The following is a 9321-nucleotide window of genomic DNA, read 5'->3' as shown; positions in this document are numbered from 1 at the left end:
TGCTGTCTGTCGGTCGGTCTGTCGGTCCATTTAGTTTCTGTTCATTTTCTTCACAACCGTTGCACATACTGATATGAAATTTAGTATACAGATTTTCAGCTGAATATCTAGGTCAAGTTCTGTTTTGGGTATGACCGCACCATTTTTGACAGAGTTATGCCCCTTGGACTTAGAAAAATTCCACTTATTTGCAGTTTCCGTTCATTTTCTTTGCAGAGGTTGCACATATTGAAATGAAATTTAGTATACAGATTTTTCAGCTGAATATCTAGGTCAAGTTCTGTTTTGGGTACGATCGCACCCTTTTTGTCAAAGTTGTGCCCCTTGGACTTAGAAAAATTCCACTTATTTGCAGTTTCCGTTCATTTTCTTTTCAGAGGTTGCACATATTGAAATGAAATTTAGTATACAGATTTTTTAGCTGAATATCTAGGTCAAGTTTTGTTTGGGGTAGGATTGCACCATTTTAGAGTTATGCACTTTTGGACTTAGAAAAAATCCAATTTGGGGGGAGGGGGGCATAAGTGTTTTACAAACATCTCTTGTTTATGTACATCATATGCTAATAAATACTGTTGTAAGCTGTTCAACTGCATCAACATTTTTTTTACCTTGACCTCACTTTTCTTAAATTAGTGTTTAGCTCAGTTTTAAGGAAATCATGAATAATATTTTTATCCAACTTAATATACTGATACATATTTCTGAGAACTATTCAACTGCATCAATAATGTTTGACCATGCATGACCCTTCTTGTGACTTTGTCCTTACTTTTTCTAAATCTGCATTTTGCTTAATGTTAAAGAAACCATATTATAAGATATATTTATGTACGCTTAGGCATTTATACAAAATTGGTGAGAATTTATCGTCTAATAACCAACTTTTTAGATTCCAATAGCTGAATTTTTTTAGATTCCAATAGCTGAATTTCACATTCCTTAAAGAATTGCGTCCCGTTGTAGGAGTAATGCTCATCACGCATTCTCAATTTATAGTCTCAATTCGCTTTAAATAATGTACCGCGTTTTAAGTAATATAATATTTCAAATAAATTTTATTTTCTGCCAGTCTTACGAACCTTTGTTGGTTGTTGATTAAAATACAACAATTGTTTGTAGTAGCTTGAATGACTGTCTTAGGAGAAAATCACATTTTATAGCAGAAATCGATATTTACGTTACTGTCGCCGATCATCTTGTAGTTTTTATTTTAAACCAAAAAGAATTTTTAAATCATTAACATATCTTTTTCTTAGTAAGATAGTCCTACATTTGAGTTATATTTTCTGAATATCACACCCTTCACACATATGCGTGTCACAGATTTTTAAAAATGTTAATATATTTATCAAATTTTGATGTCACCGCAAAATTATTACTTTTCTATTTGGAAATTCAAAAGGACTGGAAGGAATGATGAACTAACTCAATAGGACTAAGTTGTAACTTTTTAACATCATGAGCACCCTTTCTATTGCATGGAAAGGTAAAAGAGACATTGTTTATCTGTGTTTATGAACAATAGCCCCCCTTTTCTTATAAGTCCAATGGTTAAAAAAATCAACGATATTTACGTGTTAGTATTTATTCACAAATTAAGTAAGAGAACTACACTGTTCCCTATGGACCAAATTGCCTTACACTCAAGCACTAGAATATGCCTTTAATTAACAGTGGAATAATTGAACAATGGCATTAAAAGTTACGATAAATCTCAGAAAGATATTTACGTTACCGATATTTACGTTACCGATATTTACGTTACCATGTTTTAAAGTAAATAAGTATTAATTTCTAAAGCTGTTTGAACAGATTTGCGAGTGAATCTTTATGATGTAAATACTAAGAACATAAAGAAATATACACTGTTTCTTAAAATGTCATTTTTTTCTGTAACAAGAGTGCAGAAATGCAAATGGAAGTGCACATGCAAAGGTGAACATTTTTACTCAATATCTTGTGCATCCGTGTGATTTGAAAATTGAATTCACATAATATTATTCATAAGTAGAGTCGTGGTTTAATGATTGAATCTTTCCATTTTGAGCAATTGGTTAATATTGCATAGTTTCAAGTGTAATGCACGTTATCATTCGGAACGTAAATCTGAAACAAAACTTTCTTCAAGTCTGTATTTTGCTGTTTGTTTGAACTGATAGTGATCGTCAACTTTAAAAAATGGTTATATACACTTGAATTGTATACCAAGCTAAATATTTTGAAGAAAAAAATATCATTTTTGTAGGAAATATAATTCCAGAGAATAGGCGCTGCGTTGCATGCAGTGGGGGGGGGGGGGGTGTTCTACATCGGGTAAAAAAAGAAAGACGGCTGTAGGTGTTGTGTGTCAAGATACTGGTTGAAATTGAATCCATTTCCATTTTTGTTGCTTTGCAAGAAATACATTTATTAACATGTATAAAATTTGCACCTAATTTTTCCCATTTGCATTGTTGCATAGACATATGACTTAGGAGGTATGCGTCTATGCTTTAATGGTACTGAAAATTCAATTTACGTTATATGAACGTAGAATGTATATTGCTCTATAGAGCACATGTGATGTGCAACTGTAATTATTGACAAACTTTTTAAGGGTGGTGGGCGATCTTTGTTTTATTTTTGAGATTTGACGATAAAGTTTTCACAAACAATTAAGCATTTCTGGTATGTAGCAACAAGGGAGGGGGGTCCAACCTTGCCCCCCTTTTTTCTCCAGCCTTACTTCAACTTCAGTAAATGTTCAGTGAAAGGCTGGTTGCCCCCACCCCCACTAATAGTGATGTACGGAAAATATATTGTAATAATTGGTACTGAATGTAGTTGGCATTGAAAAAAGTTCGCCTCCCCCATCTAGGATTTTCGACTTTGAGCAAGTTTTCTCACCCGCCCCCCTTTTTTTTTGCCTTGTCAACTTTCCAGGTAAGTAAAAAAAATTCTCTGGCTACCCCCCCCCACACACACACACATACACTTTCAAAAACGATGCTATGTGAATGACTGCATTTGAAATAATCAACAGATTAAATGGTGGAAGGGGGGTGTTATGAATTACATGAGTCCTCTATAGATAAATCATTTATAACTTGAATTTTCAATTCAACCTTTTGTAAGATCACAGATTAGAAAATTCATAAAATTCAATAATTTGAAATAATATAATCATTTTTCCCCCGAATATACTTTTATTTTTGTATGATATCTATGTGCGATATTTACGTGATATTTAACAAACACTTCGTAATCAGGTAATGGCGAAATATTTAACCTTTTTATATTCTAATTAATGTGCGTTTCTCTGAGCAGATTAATAAAGAATCAATTAATGTAGCATTTTAGGGAATATTATCATTATTAAGCTTATCATCGAATGTTCTAAAACTTCTTAAAATAAAAAGAAAATAATTTCATTTAAATGAAAATTATGTCCGTTTTATTTTTACTAATAATTGAATCAAAGATTGTACACCCCTTTTACAAATGTGCTTAAACGTTTCATAAATGTTTATAGTTAACAAAATTTGATGTGTATTACTATTATATTAATTTTGTATTTAAAAAAGTCTTTCGTTTCCAAATATGGCTTTTCAACATCACGTAAATATCTTGGTGTAAAATTAGCCCTCCAACCGCTTTTATTTCGAAGGAGGCCAACAAAACAATGCATGAAGTATGTAAATCAAATTGCGATTTTTAATAACTATACACTTTCATGTTTCAAATGACGTATAAAAGTGTTAATTTCAGTTCACTAATTTTTTTGACTTTTCCCAAGATCGATTTGTGACTATAAATTGAGAATGCGTGTCATATAACCCACTTTGTCCTCTTTAAATCAGATATTAAAGATTCTCATCACATTCCATAAATACTTTTCATGTTGCATTACTAAATAAAATATACCCTTAGCAGGGCATTCATATCCTATGGACATGATGGACATTTTTCTAGTTTATCAAACTTCAAATGCTGATACATTTTGAGGTGAGCTATCAAACTATTTTGACATTTATGTTTCGCTTGACCTTGACCTCACTTTTCTCAAATTTTTATTTAGCTTAGAGCCTATTCCAAATATTTTTGTTATATATGTAATCTTAAGCATGCACTGATACATTAGTGGGTGAGAATTATAAAACTCAGTGTCCAATTTTTTTTCTCTGACGTTCTAAATAACTTTGGACTTTATTATTTTCTGTATATTAAACTCAAAGAAACTCAAGGTATTTTCTTCAAACTTCATACACTATAGTGATGTAGCATCATTTTTGAAAGGAAAATTTATGTCTGCTCACCTCTTTAAATACCCCCTCCCCTTGTTCTCAATTTCCTTACAACTCAAAAAAGCATGTATAGAAGTTACCGATTCTGATGTTTGTAAAGTAAGAGACTGGAGACCCCCCCTCCCAATATTACATGCCTGCACTAAAACAAATATCATCTAGCATTACTTATTCTACTATGATTATTGTCTACTTCAAAGAAAAGCTGCGGACATTATTCTCCAATTTTTTGCTAACGCCTAGGTTTTTATCTTTTAAACAACATTTCGAGATCAAGGAGGTTATTCTGCAACATTCACGAAAACAAGGACTTTATTTCTTAATTAACTCTAGGTGGGTCATTCATGTCATATAGACATATTTGTAGTTTGCAGTACTTGGGTATGAATTGCATAAGTTAAGCAGGAAAATTTAAATACCATATAATCCCTATTAACCGCCCCTGCCCCTATAAGTGCCCCCTTAGGTCTTTTTCAATTGTCAGGAAATAAGGGCCCCTGTACAGTGTTAAAAATCATCTAGAATCGTATAAAAAATTTGAAGACAGTGAATATGAAACTTGTCTGTTATCCAATTTTTTGGTGGAGAATGAAGATTTTAGCATAATTTGGGTGGATTATTTTCACTTAAAGTAAAGTTAGACATTATTTTAGTGGTTTCAAGCATTTATTTATTTTTAGGTCACCTGAGTAAACTCAGGTGACCTATTGCTATCCATTTTCGTCTGTCATCATGTGGTGTGCGTCATGCGTCGTGTGTTAACATTTGAACATTTTCAGCTTCTTCTCTGCAACCGCTCAACCAATTTCAACCAATTTTGGCATAAAGCATCTATGGGTGAAGGGGAACAAAAATTGTGAATTTCATGGTCCTTGCCCCCCTGGGGCCTGAGGGGTGGGGCCAAAACCACTAAAATTAGTGCAATCTTTAAAAATCTTGTTCTTTACTCCTGGACATCAAGCAGTCTAACTGTTGGCATGATTGTAATGAGCATTGAGTCCTTTACAAAAATTGTGAAATTCATGGCCCCAGGGTCAGGGGTTCTAGTACTAGGGTGGGGATATATAGATGATATAGTGAAAATGCATTATTTCTTTGAAAATCTTCTTCTCTGCTCCTGGGTATTAAAAAAACCAAGTAAGTACATAATTATGATAATCAAGAGTGCCTCTTCCAAAATTGTGAATTTTATGGCCCCAGGGTCTGGGGTTGTGGTGTTAGGGCGTGGCTCTATTGATTATATAGTGAAAATGCATTAATTTTTCGGAAATCTTCTTCTCTGCTTCTTGGTATTAAATAGACTAACTAAGTACATAGTAATGATGAGCAAGAGTGCTTTTACTAAGATTGTGAATTTTTTGGCCCCAATGTCAGGGGTTGTGGTGTTAGGGAGGGGCTCTATTGATTATGTAGTGAAAATGCATTAATTCTTTTGAAAATCTTCTCAGTATCTGGGTATTAAATGAACAAACTACGTACATAGTTATGATGAGCAAGAGTGCCTCTTCCAAAATTTTGAATTTTATGGCCCCAGGGTCAGGGGTTCTGGTGTTAGGGCAGGGCTCTATTGATTTTATAGTGAAACTGCTTTGATTCTTCAAAAATCATCTTCTCTGCTTCTGGGTATTAAATAAATGAACTGGGTACATAGTTATTATGAGCAAGAGTGCCTCTTCCAAAATTTTGAATTTTATGGCCCCAGGGTCAGGGGATCTGGTGTTGGGGCAAGGCTCTATTGATTATATAATGAAAATGCATATATTCTTTGAAAATCTTCTTCTCTGCTTCTGGGTATTAAATAAACTAACTAGGCACATTAGTTATGATGAGCAAGAGTGCCTCTTTTAAAATTGTGAATTTTATGGCCCCAGGGTCAGGGGTTCTAGTGCTAGGGAGGGGCTCTATTGATTAAATAGTGAAAATGCATATATTCTTTGAAAATCTTCTTCTCTGCTTCTGGGTATTAAATTAACAAACTAAGTACATAGTTATGATGAGCAAGAGTGCCTCTTCCAATTTGTGAATTTTATGGCCCCAGAGTCAGGGGTTCTAATGTTAGGGCCGGGCTCTTGATTATATATTAGTAAAAATACATAAATTCTTTAGATATCTTTTCCTTTGCTCCTGGGTTTTATGCCAATGATCCATGTATATACATGTATATTTATGATGAAGAAAGGTGCATCTAGCAAAATGGTTATTTTTTATGCCCCCTGGGTCGGGGGGGGGGGGGGGTACATAGTCTGAAAGTAAATTAATGCTTTGAAATCTGCTCTTTGGTATTAATCAACCATTTTATGATAAAATTTGCAAAATTTTGAAATACTAGGTATGTGGCCCCAGGGTCAGTGGTTCCTTTGGAGTGAGGTGCAAAACTGGTTATAAAGTGGAAGTGCATTTTCTCTTTGTTACTCTGATCAACCTCTGGGTATTAAGTAAATAGAGTAAGCATGCTAAGTTTATAATTATGACAAGCAATGGTGCCTCTTTCAAAATTGTGAATTTCATGGCCTCTGGTTTAAAACATGAACCAAAGTTAATTGTTTGAAAGTTGTTACACAATACTCAGGTGACCTATAAGGCACGTGGGCCTCTTGTTTCAATAAATTTTTTGAAGTTAAAACATGACATTAAATATTATAAAGAAAATACTAAAATAAAAGCCCCCTTTTTGTAATTTTCTAAGTGCTCGGGGCGGTTTTTAGGGATTATACGGTATATTCTAAAATTTTTTTACATAGTTAATGAATGAATTTCATTGTTCAGATGTAGATGGCCACCACAGCACATATCTGGCAGAGCTCGGAGTCGTATCGATGGAATACAGGGGACGTACTCGGTCGTGGAGCAACAGCAGTGGTCTACAAAGCCAGAAACTTAGTACGTTTTATTTCAGTCTATAAATTTTTCTTCTCTCAAGAGAAAAAATCAAAATATCATACATGTATTAGGCATTAAAGTTTTATCATTTGTAAACCAGATAAGCATATTTAGAACAGATTTTATAGAACAGATTTTATAGTGAATTCATTCATAAATACATGTACAGTCAAACTTCGTTATCTTGAGCCTGATATGGGACTCCAGACTGAGAAAAAAACTTTAAAATATCCGAGGATTCAAGATATTGAGGATAAAATACTCAAAGAATAAGTGGTTGGGACTTCCAAATATCGGAATTTGAGATACTGAAGTTTAACTGTTTATAATAATACATAACCTGTGGTATCTCTCTGTTGTGCTGAGAGCCAAATACATGTTTATGTTACCCTCTCATTGACTTGAACAGCAATCTTTCAACATTTTTGATCAATCAAAGAAACTCTCTGGTGATGGTCCTCAATTGTTCTTCTATTAGCAAATTATATACATGTATGTGTACTGTTGATTAATTGAACTTTAACCAATAGTTTTCCCAAAAGGTTGTAGCAGTCTAAACCTTTTAGCTCATCTCAATGAAGTCAAGATGAGTTTTTGCTAGATTTCCAGCATCAGTTTGAGGATTGGCATCCTGGTTAAAGTTTTACGAGCAAGTCCATTCTAATAAGTACACTGTAACTAGAGCAAAGCTCATTGCAAAGCAACGAGTAGGTCTTCTGTCCTGTTTGACCGGAAGTAGCTTTCATTTTTAACAAAAATGAGAAATAACGCCCAAAAATGCTTTGAATCCTTTAAAGCTATGTTAATTTATGCAAAAATAAGCCATTTTTTGCTACTTCCGGTTTGACCGGAAGTGACGACGACGCACAGAAAATTAATTTTGAAGCTCCCAGAGACATATGTTTATACCCCAAAACTTGTCAAAAACTGCAAAAATAGTGAGGACGCTGGACGTATTTTGACGACTTCATTAGATTAAGCTTGACATTTTCAACAACTTTGCTTCTATGATGTATAACAAATTCTCAATGCTTTTTGAGATATCTGGAAAAAACTTTTGGACCCTCTAGATCCCTTAATGTAGGGGTCAGCCCTTTTTCCGACATATCATTTGAAAGATCTACTAATTCTGCACAAATTATGTTCAATATATTTTAACAAAATATTTTTAGTTTAGAAGATAAAAGGCAAAATATGAGTAATTTTTGGTTCTTTTAAGCGTTCTAATTTTGACCCCTATCTGGCGCCATTTTGAATAGAGAAACCGAAAAACAAAAACTGATGTGCACAACTTCAATCTTTCTATTATCTAAAATCAGTAACATTTCTGCTCCAGTTTAGCCGTCTCTGAGCCTTTGTCTGGAAACGAAAGCCTATAAATTTTCATTTAAAGGGAAATAACTCAAAACCGGAAGTGACTTTCTGAAATTTTAGTCAACATTCTGATAGAGTTTATAAACATCTATAACCTCTGAAAATTTGAGCGAAATCCGTTGAGAAATGAGTGAGATATGATGCCTCAAAGTTGGCGTCTAGGAAGTAGAAGAAAAAAAAAGAATAACTAGAAAAGAAATTCGTTGCGAGCAACGAGAGGTCTTCCGTCCGATTTTGGAAAAAAAATGTAAAATCGAGCTGAAAAAGTTCATAAAAAATTTGGACACATGGGGGATTGAACCCGGGTTCGCCAACGTGAAAATCCAATGCGCTAACAATCACGCCATTGGGAACCGCCGCTTCAAATTTTAAAATGCGAATATCTCGATGTTGGTTTTTTTAATCCTAAATCAAATTACATTTTTAGCATTCTCAACTGTGTTTCTATTAAACTTAATAATATAAATGAAAAATATATAAAAACAGAAAAATAAAAAAAAAATTACCCTTTTTCAATCACTTCCTGTGACGAAAGGAAGTAGCGACGACACACGAAATGTTCTCATCACACATCCACTAATCAACCTCTATCATACCTGAAAGTTTCAGACTGCTGTCTTTTGTAGTTTCTGAGAACATTCACGGACAAGATTTTTAGTGGAAAAATGAAAATTCGCAATAATTCTTGACCGGAAGTGAATTTTTAAAATTTTTAAATATATTTCAAAATGGCATGACACAACACGTCATTCCTGAAAATTTGGTTGAGTAGTTTTTGAGA

General features: G+C 33.7%; 1 long non-coding RNA gene across 1 annotated transcript; it reads right to left on the bottom strand.

Annotated features, from left to right (window-relative positions):
* Positions 1-204: 204 nt before the first annotated feature.
* LOC134257391 (uncharacterized) lies at positions 205-883 on the bottom strand. The gene is made up of 2 exons (XR_009989909.1): positions 481-883; positions 205-323 (listed from the first exon to the last, which is right to left on the bottom strand). It is a non-coding gene; the product is annotated as an uncharacterized LOC134257391 (long non-coding RNA).
* Positions 884-9321: the final 8438 nt, after the last annotated feature.

Source organism: Saccostrea cucullata, unplaced genomic scaffold, assembly GCF_032062105.1.
Source record: "Saccostrea cucullata isolate Sc308-1 unplaced genomic scaffold, CSIRO_AGI_Scuc_v1 ctg16150, whole genome shotgun sequence".
NCBI lineage: Eukaryota > Metazoa > Mollusca > Bivalvia > Ostreida > Ostreidae > Saccostrea > Saccostrea cuccullata.
The sequence above is the reverse complement of the archived record's forward strand: the minus strand, read 5'-3'. Positions and strand labels throughout refer to the sequence as shown.